General features: G+C 38.9%; 1 protein-coding gene and 1 pseudogene across 2 annotated transcripts in view; both read left to right on the plus strand.

Moving 5' to 3' along the window:
- Nucleotides 1-16,762, plus strand: part of LOC309654698 (uncharacterized protein) — a gene marked incomplete at its 5' end in the record, with an annotated part of 105,743 nt that overhangs the window by 47,827 nt on the left and 41,154 nt on the right. The gene's annotated exons all lie outside the window — the stretch shown is intronic.
- LOC309656115 (small ribosomal subunit protein eS25 pseudogene) lies at nucleotides 7,849-16,757 on the plus strand (annotated as a pseudogene). The gene has a single exon. The product of its transcript is annotated as a small ribosomal subunit protein eS25 pseudogene (transcript).

The following is a 16,762-nucleotide window of genomic DNA, read 5'->3' on the forward strand; positions in this document are numbered from 1 at the left end:
GGCTCTCGTAAGTCATAGTGGTTCAAGACTCCATATTTCTGAGGACAAACTTCCTTGGTGGGTTATCTCCTGTGACCTGCATTATGACTCTGAAGTCAGACAGGTGGGTCCTGGGGTCTTAGCAGTGGACTCAGGCCAGGTGCACAGGGTGTGTGTGTGTGTGTGTGTGTGCGCCATGCCATCATCAGCGAGTGACTGACCATATTTTAAAGCAAAAATGTAAACAATTTGAGCATTCTTAGTAATTGTATAGAGTTATATGTGTGTTTCTTCTCTCATTTCTATTGGTATAAATCAGAATTGTCTAGATGTATTCTTTAGAATACCAGTTTCCTCAGATGCTCTCAAAATAAGTGAGAAGTTCCACGATCAAAAAGGTCTGAGAGGGGACTTCCCGGGGACTTCCCTGGTGGTCCAGTGGTAAAGAATCCACCTTCAAATGCAGGGGACGTGGGTTCGATCCCTGGTCAGGGAACTAAGATCCCACATGCTGCGGGGCAGCTAAACCTGCACGCCACAACTACTGAGCTTGCGCGCCTCAACAAGAGAGCCCACATGCCAGCAAACTACAGAGCCCAAGCGCTCTGGAGCCCGCACACCACAGCTACAGAGCCCACATGCCCTGGAGCCCGCATGCCACAGCTAGAGAGAAGACTGTGCACCGCAATGAAAGATCCCACATGCCTCAACAAAGATCCCGCGTGCCACAACCAAAACCTGATGCAGCCAAAAAAATAAATTAAATAAATAAATAAAATAAATATTCAAAAGTCTGAGAAATGCAGCATATAATATATAAATAGCCTATTTTTTGTTTCATTTACTGTTTACAAAGTTTTTTTGATAGGTGCATTAAAAATTTATTTTACCTAATGTATATTTTAACATTAGAGTTAGGATTCTGTGGAACCACTTTGAGAAATCATGGTCCCAGCAGAAAACAGATGAGGAACTTGAGGAGATTTTAATGAAGAAATGATTTACAAAGTGTGGGTAGAATCTAGAGAAATCACAGGAAATATTGGAATACCTTGGGACTGACCAACAAGGAGACACCACCTCTGGTTCTAAAGGGTCAGGAAGCGATTAGCAGCACTTGTAGAGGGAGAGCTGCATGGGGAGGACCTCCTGATAGGAGCTGTGGCCTTTGGATGAACTACGGATGTAGCCAGTCCATGGTGACCCTTCTTTCTTTTTTTTTTTAATTTTTATTATTTATTTATTTATTTTTGGCTGCGTTGGGTCTTTGTTGCTGCGCGTGGGTTCTCTCTAGTTGCAGCGAGCAGGGGCCACTCCTTGTTGCGGTGTGTGGGCCTCTCACCGTGGTGGCTTCTCTTGTTGCAGAGCACGGGCTCCAGGCGTGCAGGCCTCAGTAGCTGTGGCACACGGGCTCAGTAGTTGTGGCTTGCGGGCTCTAGAGTGCAGGCTCAGTGGTTGTGGCGCACGGGCTTTGTTGCTCCGCGGCATGTGGGATCTTCCCGGACCAGGGCTCAAACCTGTGTCCCCTGCATTGGCAGGCGGACTCCCAACCACTGCGCCACCAGGGAAGCCCGACCCTTCTTTCTTTGATCCCCTGTTGACGACTTTCTTTGGCTAAACCCAAAGGGGTGCCAGAGGGTAAGAGGCACTTGATTTAGTCCATACAGTCAGCTTTGTGAGGCACAGAAAAGGGTGCAGGATGGACCTGGAGGGGCAAACGGATGATATCCAGCATATAAATAATTAAGAACTGATTATGTTGGAAGAGTAAATCAGCTTTTAGTCCTAATAACATTTAAACTGTCACTGGAAGAGATCATGTGAATTACTTGTGAATAAATAGTACCCCAGGTATGTTTTCCTCAATGTTTCCTTTTTCTTTTCTTACTTTGGAGAACAGAGAGTGAGAAAAGACTTAATTTCCACAACCAAATTATTGTGGAACAAGCTTGGGGTACCATTGCCAATAGGAAATGATAAGAGAGGGTTTTTATTGCCCTCCAGTCTGACCTGATTTTAGCCCAGAGTGTTGTTACTACTTGTATTTGCCACCTGTTCAAAAAGCAAAGCAAATCTAAAACAATTAGAGACCTTGAATTTAGGTGGTAGTGGCAGAGACTGTTGGCTGCCTGCAAAATTCACTCTTTCCTTTTTCCATAGTAATGGCATTATAGTCAGTTACCTGATGAATAGAAGTGATGTGTGCCACTTCTGGATGGGGCTTTTTGGAAAGTAGGAATTCTTCCTCCATTCTCTTTTCAACTGGCTGAATGCAGATAATAACAAGACCATAGGGAAGCTACAGGATGGAAGGAGCTTTGATTCCTGAATCAATGCATGTAGAAAAGCTGCCTGCTGACCCAAACACCTATTCTGAACTGTTATATAAACAAGAAATAAACTTCTGTTGTATTCAAGCCACTACGTGTTTGCATCTATTTGATTCAGCAGTTTATTTAGCCTACCCAAACTAATACAGATGCCATTTAAAATTTTAATCTCAAATACTTCAATTATTTGTTATATGTTTACAACCCCTATGTGGTAAGCAGGGTAGGCACCTATTTTATAGGTAAAACAGTGGGGAATAAGGAGATTCATTAATTCTTCCAACAAATACTTATTGACCATTGGGAAAATTTGTTGCAAACATTTTATGAAATCATTATTTTTGGAGGGTGTTCATCCATTCATTCATTTTATAAATATTTACTCAGGGCTTTCAATGTGTCCTCCAGGAGCTCACAGGCTAGTATAAAAGAAAAACACTAAATAAAAAAAGTTTAAGACATAAATTGCTACAGTGTTTAGTACTCATGAGAATAACAGAGTATTAAGAAAGCATATAATAGGGGGATTTGACCTAGTCAGATAAGTAGGAGAAGGGATCCCTGAAGAAGTGATGACTAAACTAAGATGTGAAAGAAGTATATGTATTTAGGCTAGTGAGAAGGAGGAAGGAACTTTCCTAAAAAAGAGAACAATGTGTACAAAGACTCTGAGTTAGATGGAAGGGGCCTGGTGAATATAGGGGGTAGGAGGAAAGCCATCATGATTGGAGCTCTACATTTAAATATGAAGTCAAGGAGGCTGAGGCTGCAGAGGAGATGGAAAAAAGTGGGCAGAGGCATCTTAGTCAGCTTGGGCTGCTATAACAAACTACCACAGACTGGGTGGCTTAAACAACAGAATTTATTTTCAGTTCTAGAGACTGAGGAGTCCAAAATCAAGATGCCAGCATATTCAGTTTTTGGTGAGGGCCCTCTTTCTGGCTTGAAGATGACCACCTTCTTGCTGTATCCTCGCATGGCAGAGAGAGGAAGCTATGCTGTCTCTTCCTCTTCTTATAAGGGCACTAATCCCATCTTGAGGGCTCAGCTCTCTGGCTGATCATATCTAGAGACTCTCCCAGCCTTGTGTGAACTCCAGCATTTGTTCAGCTCTCAGTAATTGTTCTTTTCCCAGTAGTTGTTCTTTTCTTGGTGTTTCCTCTCAGCCCAGCCTTATGAAGTCTCACCCTGTGCATGCACAGCTTATTATTTGGCCCCAAACTCAAGGGATTCTATTTAAGTTTCTGAGTTCCTTCTCTATTCAGGCCCCTTTTCTCTGAGATCCTGCCCTGCAGCTTTTAGGAGATTTAGTTGCTTTGAATTCTACCATCTCTTTCCTCAGCTTGGCAAAACTGCTCTGTTTGGGCATCTACCACTAATTACATGCATTAGCCTTTTTTGATATCAATTTTCTCATATGGGATATGGGGGGTTGTTGAATTAGATTAGATAATCTCTAAAGTTCCTTACAGAGAGTCAATGATTGCCTCTAGAATGATCAGTCTTAAGAAATTTTCATTACAAATAGTCAATGACTAGATTTTACATCTTGAGTCTAGAAATTCTACCTATGAAATTTTATACAGTAAACCAACACAGATGAGAAATAATATGTAGTTCTCAGTAATAAAATATTCTGGTTAATGGCTTGTCATCAAACATCCCACACACAATTTGAAAACCTAAAGTCTTCAAAGTTAATAACATTCAAAATACTATATTGAACACAATTTTTGTTAGGTGACTCAGAAGATGTTTCAGGATTACAGTTCCTCATATGAACCATCATGGACATGAATTATCACTGTACTTTGGGTTTATAGACGTTCCAGTTGATAGAAATTTCTAGTTGCTAGAATCTTGTATAACCCACCCTTTACATTCTTTGTTTTCAATAATTTCAAGATGCTACCAATCTTGAAGAACAACTACTGGTGAAAACCAACCTCTTGCAGAATCTTTATCTAAATTATCAATTACCACTTTCTTTTAAACGTTTTTTATCAGCCTCAAAGGGAAAGACTATGTTTTCTCTTTATTACTTTTTTTACACTATACCATCAAATGCTTACTGATTCTTCAATTGTCAAATTCAGGGAGTACTATTACAACACAAAAAACAAAAAATTTTCATGAAAAGTGTTTTGGGAAAGAGAAGAAACATACTAGTTTTTCAAAGGAACATTTTCCCATTGTAACTTCTTGGAGCTACTCTCTTTTTATATAGTCTGAATATTGATGGTATAAAAATTTTAAGCAAAGCTTCATGGGAGGAGTTCATGCATAGAGGTCAGATACTTTGAATTATTTTGTAGTTTTTTGGGCTGGGGAAATGTCTATGAAAATATTTCTTATGAATCTGAGAAAACTCCCTGAGTCAGTGAATTCAGAATGCATGGACAGAGGCATTTTACCTTGACATCTGTGTGATTTAGCAGAATGCCATGCATGTTCTGATACTGTAATTCATCTTTTGGTTTCTACCATCTAATATTAACACAGAGGCCAGAATGACACTAATAAAACCAAGCCAGGTTGTGCTGCTCCTCTGCCCAGAACCATCCAGTGGCTTTTCCTCTCATTCAGAGTAAAAGCCACCGTCTATAAAGTGACCTGTCCCTTCATTTCACTCTTTCCATTCACTTCTTTCTAGCCATTCCCCTCATCGACTGCAGTTTCTTGAATCCTGCAGGCCAGCTCTGTCTGGTTCCTTTGGTCCTTCTGTTTGGAGCAGTCTTACGCCATATTGCCATGTCTTGCTCTTTCACCAATTTTAGGTCTTTACTCTCTGTTATCTGTTCAGTAAACACTTATCTACTCGCTCTTTAAAAGTGTACATTCCATTTAAAAATTTTAATGGAAAATTTTACTGAGACAATTGTAGACTCACATGCAATGGTAAGAAATAAAACAAGGAGATCCCATATACCTTTTATCCAGTTTCCCCCAAAGGTAACATCTTGCTAAATTATAGTACAGTATCACAACCAGGATATTGACATTGACACAATCTACCGATCTGGTTTGGATTTTCCATTTTAATTTTTAAAGTATAATTTATATTTTCTGTAGCACTTCTTACCATCCAGTATATTTTATATTTTACTTATTCTGTTTATTGACTTACTCCACCTCACGAGATTGTGAGCTCCAGGAGGGTAGTAATTTTTGTCTGTTTTGTTCGTATCACTATCTCAGAACCTGGGACAGAGTCTGAGAGAGTGGATACTTATACTTTTTTGTTGAGTTAATGAATGAATTGTATAGTCTTTCACACTGGGTTCTGTGTGCAGGATGATTCAGTGCAGTGACACTGTACACTTAAAGAGGAAAAGTGAGACTCTTTACACTGAGAAATGCTCCTCTGGTTTGTGATAAGTTCTGTCGGCAGCAGCAATCATCTCTGAAGTGCTACAGAATTTAAGATCTGGAGTCCAGAAAGAGCCAAAGAAGTCTTTGATTTTCTGCCCTAGAAGCTCCCTGTCTGTGTCTTAAGGCATTAAAGAGTAGCTAAGCTGGTAACAAATCTGGAAATTCACTTTTCATTTTTATTAACTACATTACAGCCTAGAGACAGTAAACAAATCAGATCCAAATGGTTAAGCTGATTCATCATTAGAAGAATGAACTAATGACACTGCACAGTCAGGGCCACCCTTATTTTAAATTCCCAGGTCTTCCATTTGTTCACTGGTGGCCATCCAGGATCTGACAGTCAATTCTTAGAGAATGTTGGTGAGAAGGATACTGATGGAACTGCACTTTTCCCAAAGACCTGTTTGGCTAAAAGCAGCGCAGAGGACAATTCTTGACTTACCTCTCAGAATGTTAAGGATACAAATAGAAAACTTGATGCTGTTGGTCAAATTTTGACTGTAAGATAAAATTTTTTGGTAATGAACAGGGTAATGAGAAACTTGAGCAAGTCAGGTACTTTGTACAACCTGTTTGGGGCACAATTTGACTGTACTTTTCAATGAATGCATGTACTCTTTGAATCAGCTTTTAAATTTCCAGGACTCTAAGAAATATTATTTGCACATTTGCTGTAATAGAGATAGTGACCTTAAGTTTCTTTGTCTGACAACTCTAAGTGTGGAACTTATTTGTCTCTGATAGAAGAGTTTGCTAAGGAGAAGAAATGTTTATATCAATTTTTTTCTTATTTCATTGGTTTTACAGAGTTCTGTAATCTGCCAGAAGCTTTGTTTGGACAATTCTAATATATCCTGTATCCTCAAAGGTTAGAATCACAATTAATCAAAATGACATTTCTCATGACATCTGAATTATTAAGGATGATATTCATTTTGCTGTATCTATAACAGAAAAACTGAAAAATAACTTTCTAAAACTTCCAAAATGTATGATATGTGGAAAAGGAAGAACACAAAATTATTTATGCAGTATGGTTATTTATATACTACATAAAATATGTATATAATAAGTTAAAGACATTTATTCCAGAATGTAATAACATAAGAATAGAAATATCCCAAATGAACATCAATATGGGGCTGGTGAAAAAATTAGGATTCATCCATACAATGGAAATTACACAGCTGTAAACAAGAATGAAGTGTTATTTGTGCTGATATGAAACAATCTCCAAGGTATATTGCTGAGTAAAAAGTGATTTGTAGGGCAGTGTGTATGGTCTGATCCAGTTGGGGTTTAAAATGTGATATGTACACATATGTATATGTATGCAAATATAAATGTGCATGAAAATGCATAGAGTATTTCCAAAGAATACAAAAAACATATAATAATGTTTGCCTCTGGGAGAAGAGGGAGTGACTTGCTTTTTATTTTTTTACTCCTTTGTATACCATGTGTGTCTTTTTTTTTTTTAATTTAGAAGAATAAAAAGCTGCATGGTTTCACCTCAATTAAGGAAAGCCAAAGAGGATGAAGGCCAGAATCATCCCATATGAACCTGAGCATGTAGGCATGTAGGAATACAGGTTTGGAGAAGTTCATACAAAAGATGGGCATGATTCTGTGACATGAAACTCTTCAAAGAAAATATGGTTCAAGCAGGACAGGATTCTTAAAGCAATTAAAAAAATTTTTTTTTCTTTTTTTTACATTAATTAATTAATTTTTTGGCTGCATTGGATCTCCATTGCTGTGCACAGGCTTTCTCTAGTTGCGGCGAGTGGGGGCTACTCTTTGTTGCGGTGCACGGGCTTTTCATTGTGGTGGCTTCTCTTGTTGCAGAGCATGGGCTCTAGGCACATGGGCTTCAGTAGTTGTGGCACGTGGTCTCAGTAGTTGTGGCTCAGGGACTCTAGAGTGCAGGCTCAGTAGTTGTGGCGCACGGGCTTAGTTGCTCCGCGCATGTGGGATCTTCCCAGACCAGGGCTCGAACCGTGTCCCCTGCATTGGCAGGCGGGTTCTTAACTACTGAGCCACCAGAGAAGTCCCTGGAACAGGATTCTTTACATAATATAATTCTGACGTTGTAGTCACAAATGAGAAGAAGGTAGCATTTCTAGAGAGCTCTCTGGTAAACTCAGGTTTTATTTTATTTTATTTTATTTTTGGCTGCATTGGGTCATTGTTGCTGTGTGTGGGCTTTCTCTAGTTGTGGTGAGTGGGGGCTACTCTAGTTGCCGTGTGCGGGCTTCTCATTGTGGTGGCTTCTCTTGTTGCAGAGCACAGGCTCTAGGTGCGCGGGCTTCAGTAGTTGTGGCACATGGGCTCAGTAGTTGTGGCACATGGGCTCAGTAGTTGTGGCTCGTGGGCTTAGTTGCTCCGTGGCGTGTGGGATCTTCCCGGACCAGGGATTGAACTTGTGTCCCCTGCATTGGCAGGCAGATTCTTAACCACTACGCCACCAGGGAAGTCCTAAACTCAGATTTTAAAAAGATATGAATAAAAGACGAAAAAGAAGGACATATGCCAAGAGAAGATTAGAGTGGCCCAGAACTGCATAAATGGTGTCAGGAAGAGTCATAGCCGACCATGGGTCAAGTGTAAGGACAATAAATAGCTACCGGTGATTGAGCACATAGACCAAGCTTGGCATGGATCATCTCATTGGATCATCTCATTGGATCTTTATGACAACCCCAAGAATTATCAAAATTAGAATTCAATATTCAGTTGGTAATATTATCACAATTATTGTCATCTTATTTTACTGACAAGAAAGTGAAGTACAGAGAGGCTAAGTAACTTGTCCAAGATAATGCAACCAGAAGGAAGAAGACTGCCCATACTCTTAATTATTACATTTTTCTTTCTCCGATTGCTAAAAATATGTCAACAGGTAGAAGTGATGGGCTTTTTGTCCAACATTGTAGCGAGGCTGAATGGTAGCAGCTGCTCTCTGAACTTTGCTATGCTGCCCGAGGATGATGAGAAGAAAGAAGAAAGATGCCAGAAAGTCGGCCAAGAAAAACAAAGATCTGGTGAACAAATCTGGGGGAAAGGCCAAAAAGAAGAAGTGGTCCAAAGACAGTTTGGGACAAGCTCAATAACCTCGTCTTGTTTGACAAAGAGATATATGACAAACTCTGTAAGGAAGTTTCCAACTATAAGCTCATAGCCTCACTGTCATCTCTGAGAGACTGAAGATTAGCAGTTCTCTGGCCAGGGCAGCCTTTCAGGAGCTCCTTAGTAAAGGACTTATTAAGCTGGTTTCAAAGCACAGAGCTCATGTTAACTTACACTAGAAACACCAAGGGTGGAGATGCCCCAGCTACTGGTGAGGACGCATGAACAGGTCCCTCCAGCTGTACATTTTGAAAAATAAAACTTTGTTACATAAAAAAAGGAAAAAGAAGGATTGATGGCTCTATTCTAACAAAGAAAAATTTAGTAAAGTTAAAGGAAAGTTTCTATATTAAAATTTTTTTGATCACAAAGTGTAAGATAAGAGTTTTTGTTGCTGTCACTAAGTTCAATGAGAGTGGCATGAAACAGCTCTTGTGGTCTTAGGCTGTGTTAACTGTAACAAAGTATGAGGAACAAAGAAGATGGCGGACTTGAATTCAGCAGCCACACTCAGAGCACTCTTTAAAAACACCAAACTTTAAAAAATTAAAAGATGACCCACTGATAGCATTAAAGAAAAATTTGAAAAGAAAAATATGCCAGAAATTGCAGTCCCCACTGCGATTACTGATTTTAATTTTTTTCATGTTATTTCCAAGTAATATTTCACAAGCAGATGCATTTTAATGCAATCGTGTGTATAAGCTATTTTGCATTTTCTTTCCCACATACCACACACAATCATTTTAATTATCATTTTTGGAGGCTGAATAATTTTCTGTCATGTTGATGCACCATAATTTACTAAACCAAATTGTTGGGTACTTAGCCTGTTTGCATTTTATTTCCATTATGGGGAACTGTCATTTTGATCAATTGGAATTTTATCTTTTCTGTGTGGGATGTATTATGGTTGTCTAAATATAGCTCCAGGCTGGTTATAGAATTTTTCAGAGTCTATGGAATAGAAAAGGAATGATAGAACATTTCTACATTTATTCTTCATTAGCCAATGATTTTTCTGTTAGTGACTTGTACCATGCCTGAGTAAAGGAACCTGAGGTCAATGACAATTATCCCAAAGGTTGTCTTAATACGTGAAGACCAAACCGCAGCAGTATCTTCGGAGAAAGAGATAAATACGAGTTTCTGTAGATGAGAGTAACTGCAGCAGTAATGTTGGAAATGGGAGATCAGTTACTGGGAAATATTGGTCTGGTCTGTAAAAATCAGTAAATAGGAAAGACTGAAAATTATTTCATTCCTTGAGCAAATTCAGCTTGACCGTGGTTTTTCCCAAAGCCATACCCTCTCTTGTCTATCTGGTGAACTTTAATTCCTTTCTTAAGAGTCAGCTTACCAGTCACCACCTTTGTGAAGCTTTCCTTCTCCTTTCCAGCACAGAACTCTGTAATTCACCCTTCTTATTGCCTTTATCCTCACATTCACAACTCTTTTTTTTTTTCAGAATAAACTATGAGTTCCTTGGGGCTGGGACTTTGTCTTGCTCATCATTCTAGCTCCACCATCTATCATAGTATCTGGCATGTAGTAATGTTTTAAAAAGAATTTAATGAGTTCTTGTTGAGTGCATTAGAGTGAACGGTAAGAATCTATTTCATCTGTTGTACTTTGTTCAACAACTTAAGTACCAAGGAATGTTCTAGGTTTTAGTGTATAGCGGGTGTGTGCACACACCCACACACACTTGCTGCAAGGGAGAGTTGGAAAGATATTCTCTGACCTATGCATCCTCTTTTATAGAAGATGTAGGCGAGAAGTGGGGGAAGCTGGGAATAGGCATAAATGAGCCATTCTCTGGTGGCTGATCAGCACCTAAAACATATTCCGTCATTCTAGGGTTACAGAGTACCCCCTTTAGAGCACGACATCTTTTTACACATATGCAAATATCTTCATTTTTTAAAGTGGTGATTTACTTCCCACAGTCTCTATCTGTACCTTTGTTAAAACTGAAAAGCTTGTTTATTCATCTTACCACTCACAGAGCCAAACTGTTTGAAATAGTTTATCTTCAGAAAGTAATAAGAGATGTAAGGGAAAGGATCACCAGGGTCTGTGTATTGACAGGAAGGAAGTTCCAGACATGCAGGGACATTCCTAGCTTTAATGCCAGCTTTTCTTTTACTCCTTTATTCAGTTTTCATTAGAATTTCTAAATCTGTCATCATGTCCAGACATCATGTCCAGACACTTGCCCCAATTCTGCCTTTCCAGCTTTATTTCAGAGTCGAATTCTTTCTGTTAGGTCAGCAACTTTAGTCAGCACCCCTTCTTTCTCAAAGGCACATTTGAATTTATACCCTACTGCTCTACTAACAAATTCTCAGTCCTTGTCATTTTAGCTTTTCACTTCTCTGTTCTTAAACAAAAATTGCTGATGGATCACTGTGATTTTCTTAAAACTTTGCAAGGCTAAGCTACTAGCAGGTAGCTAGCCTTTGACACTGGAGCTAGCAAAACCTCTGATTAGAAACTTCAGGGTTAGATGTTTCCCAGGAGCATTTATTTTAAGATACTGCTTTATGCATATAGAACCAAGATTTGGGATCTGTAGAGGTAGACAATAAGTTGGGGGGAGGCAACATCTCTAAGGTTCAGGTTCATGCCACATATCTGTACATGTTACCATTGGTACAATACACAGGGATATACCAGAGTCATCAGAGAAAGTCCAGTGGTACCCTGATTCAGGGAAGATTCTCTCCCAAACATGGCTGGATTAATAAACACTCCAGGTTTCAGGCAGCAATGAACACCTTCAAAGAGGCAATTGCTGGTTGGCTTAATGTCAATTTCTGTCAAGACTGTAGAATGATAAATTAAAAGGATGGATTTTTTTAGCACATAGGGAAGATGCATGATTCTAAGAACATATGATGTCAGATGAATCTACTTTTTTTGACAAGGTTAATAAACTGGCAGTTAAGAGGAGTGGCATTTATATATATAGCATGTGGATTTCATGAAGACGTTTAACTGGATCCTGTGATATTCTTTGAAATAAAATGGAAAGAGGCTAGATAAGAGTAAGTTTAATGACTCAAAATTATTGAACAACTTTATCTCAAAATGTTTATTAATGGATCGATTTTAGTTTGGGGGAATTCTTTAATGCCAGGTTACAGGATTAAATACTTGTTGTAGTCAACATTTTTCTAAAATATAACCCAGATATTGACTGCCCCATCTTTCTTCTGTTCCATCATGCTCACATGCTGTTGATAAGGAGTCCACTCACATCAGAAAGTGAGCATTGTGGATTTTACTGAAGATTCATAAGTCAGGGGAGAGGTTTTTATATTTTATACTCCAAAGTTAACACCTTATTCCTTCCATCAGAATTTTCTGAGTTTTATTGTCTCTTTGCTGCAGTGTCACCACTGAGAGTTATTTCTCTGTACTTTTTATGATACTTTGCCTAGCATTCCTGGCTCTTGTTCTTCCTCTGTCCTCAATTTTCCCTAGGCATTTTGAATTCCTTTATAAAGCAGGGCTGTTCATCTTGAGCCTTCTTTCTACTTCTAGCTCCTCTCTCCAAGTTCATATACCCAAATCCATCATGGCATTTGTCAAAACAAGGAACCCTCTAGAGTGACAGGATACACCCTCTTTGGAAAGCAGGCAAGATTATAAAGGAAAAGATTTCCATAACAGCCTTGACTTAGATGAAAAAAATTAGAACATGTATAAACGAGGGTGAAGATGATAAGGGGGCTCAAAACCATGTTGTCTGGTTATCTATCACTGTGTAACAAATATCCTAAAGTGTGGTGGCTTAAACAACAATTCGTTATTTTCTCCATGGTTCTGAGAGCTGACTGTGCTCAGCTGGCTGGTTCTCTCTTGGGGATCTCACGTGCAGTTGTAGTCAGTTAGTGACTGGGACTGAAGTCTCCTGCAGGCTTGACTGGGCTGGATAGTCACACATCTGGTAACCTCAGTGCTGCTCCACACACCTCTTTTTCAGAAGAGTAGCCTGGACTTTTTACATGGTGGCTCAGGGCTCTAAGAGGAATGGACTTAAAGCACATGTTCTAAGGCAGAAGCTGAGGCTTTTTATCACCCATCCATGGATGTCCTAGAACTTCATTTTCACTGTATTCTACTGGTCAAGGCAAATCATTAAAGCCAGCCCAGATTCAAAAGGAGGGGAATTAGATTCCACCTTCTGAGTGGAGGAACAGCATGCATGTGTGAGTAGGGAAGGAACTGATGGTGCCATCTTTGACTTTCTTCCATTGTCTCCCTTGCCACAATTCACATCCCTCCCACATGCAAAATTACAGTCATTCTCTCCCAAGATCCCCAAAACTTCCTTTTATTTCAGCATTGCGTCAGAGTCTAGGATCTGCTCATCTAATCAGGTACAGATACAATTCTTTGGGTACCACACCTTGAGTATGGTTTCTGTTAACAAGAAGACCTTGAGCTAAAGAGACAAGGGTATCTGCCCTCTGCACACCCAAGATACTGTGGTGATACAGGATAGGATAGCTATACCATAAATTAACACTCCTGGCAAAAGGACATGGTAGTCACTGGTCTAATTCTGAAAACCACCTGTTCCTTTAAATGGTCCCATCCTGCTCCCTGACAATGATTCTCCGTGGTTCTTTGTTCTGAACTCTGAGTCATCCTTCCTTTTCTATAAGAAATGGTTCATGTTTGCAATGAAGTAGTTTTCTCAGCCTGCACCCCCATAGAAGTTTCGGGGTCCAAAGATGATCTAAAGGTATAAAGTGATATTTCATTGTGGTTTTAATTTTCATTTCCCTGATTACCATAAATATTAATGAATTTGAGTATCTTTTTTATGTTTCTAGGTAATTCATATTTCTTATTCTGTGAAACGCCTATTTATGTCTTTTGCTTATTTTCCTTAATGGATTGATTCCAATGGATTTGTAGAAATTCTTTATATTTTCTGGATTATAATTCTGGATTTTGTGTTAAAAATACCTTTTCCTAGTTTGTGGCTTGTCTTTTTACTTTCTTTATCATGTGGTTTGAACTGAAGTTATTAATTTTAATATATCAAACTTATCAGTTCCTTCTTTTGTGGTTGTGCTTTTTTGTTTCTTTATAAAGAAATTCTTCTTTACCCTGAGATCATACATATATTTTTTATTTTCTTTGAAAAGTTTCATAGTTTTGATTTTCATATCGACATCAATTCATAAGCATGGTGTGAATTAAGGATCAATTTTCATTTATTTAATATGGATAACCTGCTTTACCAGCCTCATTCAACATTATGTACAATGTCAGCTCTGCCTTAAATCAGGTTTCCATATATTCTTGAGCTCTCTATCCTGTTAGCTGTGACCAATACTACATTGGCCTCTGTGATCAATACCATATTGCTTTAGTTATATATCTTTAAAATAAGTCCTAATATCTACTATGGCAAGTCCCCCAACGTGGTTTTCAGGACTGTCCTAGATCTCCTTGACCCTTTGTGCTTTCATACAAATTTTAGAAGCAGCCTGTCAGGTTCCATAAAAATAAAAGAAAGCAAACAACTCCTCATTCATGTTTTGATTGCAATTACAGACATTACTGCATTTTCACTGTCATTCACTCTCATGTCCTCATTTCCTTCCTCACTCAACTTGGATTTCATATTTACTCACTCCCTTGCAAATACCCTTAATTCCCTTGTCCCTCTCTCCCTTCTTTTTACTGCTACCACATAATTGCTTTCTCTGTGCCTGTACCCAATTTCTTCAGCTATAATTGCTGGAGAAAAACAAATAACTACACTGAGTGGTTTCATTTAAAATTCGTGAAGACAGATTTCAAATAAGGCCTCAATATTATTTAACATTCCTCTACACTTAACCGTTCTCTGAAATTACCTCTATCATACCTCTCCCTCTCTTGTCAAACCTGTTTCTTCCTGTTCCTTTCCCTTTTCACTCTCAGAAGATAATCTTGCCTCACTTGATTGAGAAGGTCAGAGCAACAAGGAGAAACTCTCTTATTATCCTATCTCCAAATCTACCTACCACATCAGTCCCAGTTTCTGCTCCCCTCCCACCACCTGTTCTTGGTTGTTACTAAGAACAAAACTCACTGTTCCTATCAAAGGCCAGCTCCTTCCTTGTGTTCTGGATCTCATCCTCTCTCATCTTTTCAAGATGTTTCCTTTTGCATTCTCTCTCATCTACTTCATGAAGTTTTCACTTTCCACTGACTAATTTCCATCAGTGTAAAGACAGGCTCTATTATCAAACTAACAAAAAAGCAAAACCTCTTAGGATCTCTCCTTTCAGCTAATGTCCCAGTAGAGGCAATATGATGTAGTGGTTGGGAATATATAGTCTGATGCCAGATTCCTTGGGTTCAAATTTCACCTCGTCACTAACTAATATTGGGACCCTAGGCAAGCGACCCCATCCAGTTTAGTAGACACTAGCCACATGTAGCTATTTACATTTAAGTGTATATTAAAATTCAGTAAATTATTTTCTTTATTTATTTATGGCTGCGTTGGGTCTTCATTGCTGCGTGCGGGCTTTCTCTAGTTGTTGCGAGCGGAGGCTACTCTTTGCTGAAGTGCGCAGGCTTCTCATTGCAGTGGCTTCTCTTGTTGCGGAGCACAGGCTCTAGGTGCCTGGCTTCAGTAGTTGTGGCACGTGGGCTCAGTAGTTGTGGCTTGCGGGCTCTAGAGCGCAAGCTCAGTAGTTGTGGCGCACGGGCTTAGTTGGTCCGCGGCATGTAGGATCTTCCCGGACCAGGGATTGAACCCGTGTCCCCTGCATTGGCAGGCAGATTCTTAACCACTGCGTCACCAGGGAAGTCCTAAAATTCAGTAAATAATTTAAATAAAAGTTTAGTTCTTCAGAGGGACTAGCCACATTTGTGGCTACCATATTGGACGGTGCAGCTGTTGAACTGTTCCATCATTGCAGAAAGTTCTATTACACACCACTGGTCTAGAACAACAAGCTTCTCTTTTTTTTCCATTTTTAAAAAAAAATTGAAGTATAATTGATTTACAGTGTTTCAGGTGTACAGCAAAGTGATTCAGATATATGTATGTATCTATGTGTAAATATATATGTATATATATATATATATATATTTATATTCTTTTTCAGATTCTTTTCCATTATAGGTTTTTACAAGATGTTGAATATAGTTTCCTGTGCTATACAGTAGGTCATTGTTGTTTATCTGTTTTATACATAATAGTGTGCATCTGTTAATCCCAAATTCCTAATTTATCCCTCACCTTCCCCCTTTGGTAACCATAAGTTTATTTTCTATGTCTGTGAGTCTGTTTCTGTTTTGTAAATAAGTTCATTTGTATCATTTTTTTAGATTCCACATATAAGTGATATCATATGATACTTGTCTTTCTCTGACTTACTTCACTTAGTATGTTAATCTCTAGGTCCATCCATGTTGCTTGCAAATGGTATTATTTCATTCTTTTTTTATGGTCGAGTAATACTCCATTGTATATATATGCCCCATATCTTCTTTATCCATCCATCTGTTGATGGGCATTTAGGTTGCTTCCACGTCTTGGCTATTGTGAATAGTGCTGCTATGAACAGTGAGGTGCATGTATCTTTTTGAGTTAGAGTTTTCATCTTTTCTGGATATAGGCCCAGGAGTGGGATTGCTGGATCATATGGTAACTCTATTTTTAGTTTTTTAAAGAACCTCCATACTGTTCTCCGTAGTGGCTGCACCAATTTACATTCCCAGCAACAGTGTGGGAGGGTTCCTTTCTCTCCATACCCTCTCCAGAATATATTATTTGTAGATATTTTGATGATAGCAATTCTGACCAGTGTGAGGTGATACCTTATTGTGGTTTTGATTTGCATTTCTCTAATAATTAGCAGTGTTGAGCATCTTTTCAAGTGCCTGTTAGCCATCTGTATTAGAACAGCCAGTCTTTAAATTTTTTT

The sequence above is a fragment of the Balaenoptera physalus genome, assembly GCF_965194825.1.
Source record: "Balaenoptera physalus genome assembly, chromosome: 2".
Taxonomy (NCBI): domain Eukaryota; kingdom Metazoa; phylum Chordata; class Mammalia; order Artiodactyla; family Balaenopteridae; genus Balaenoptera; species Balaenoptera physalus.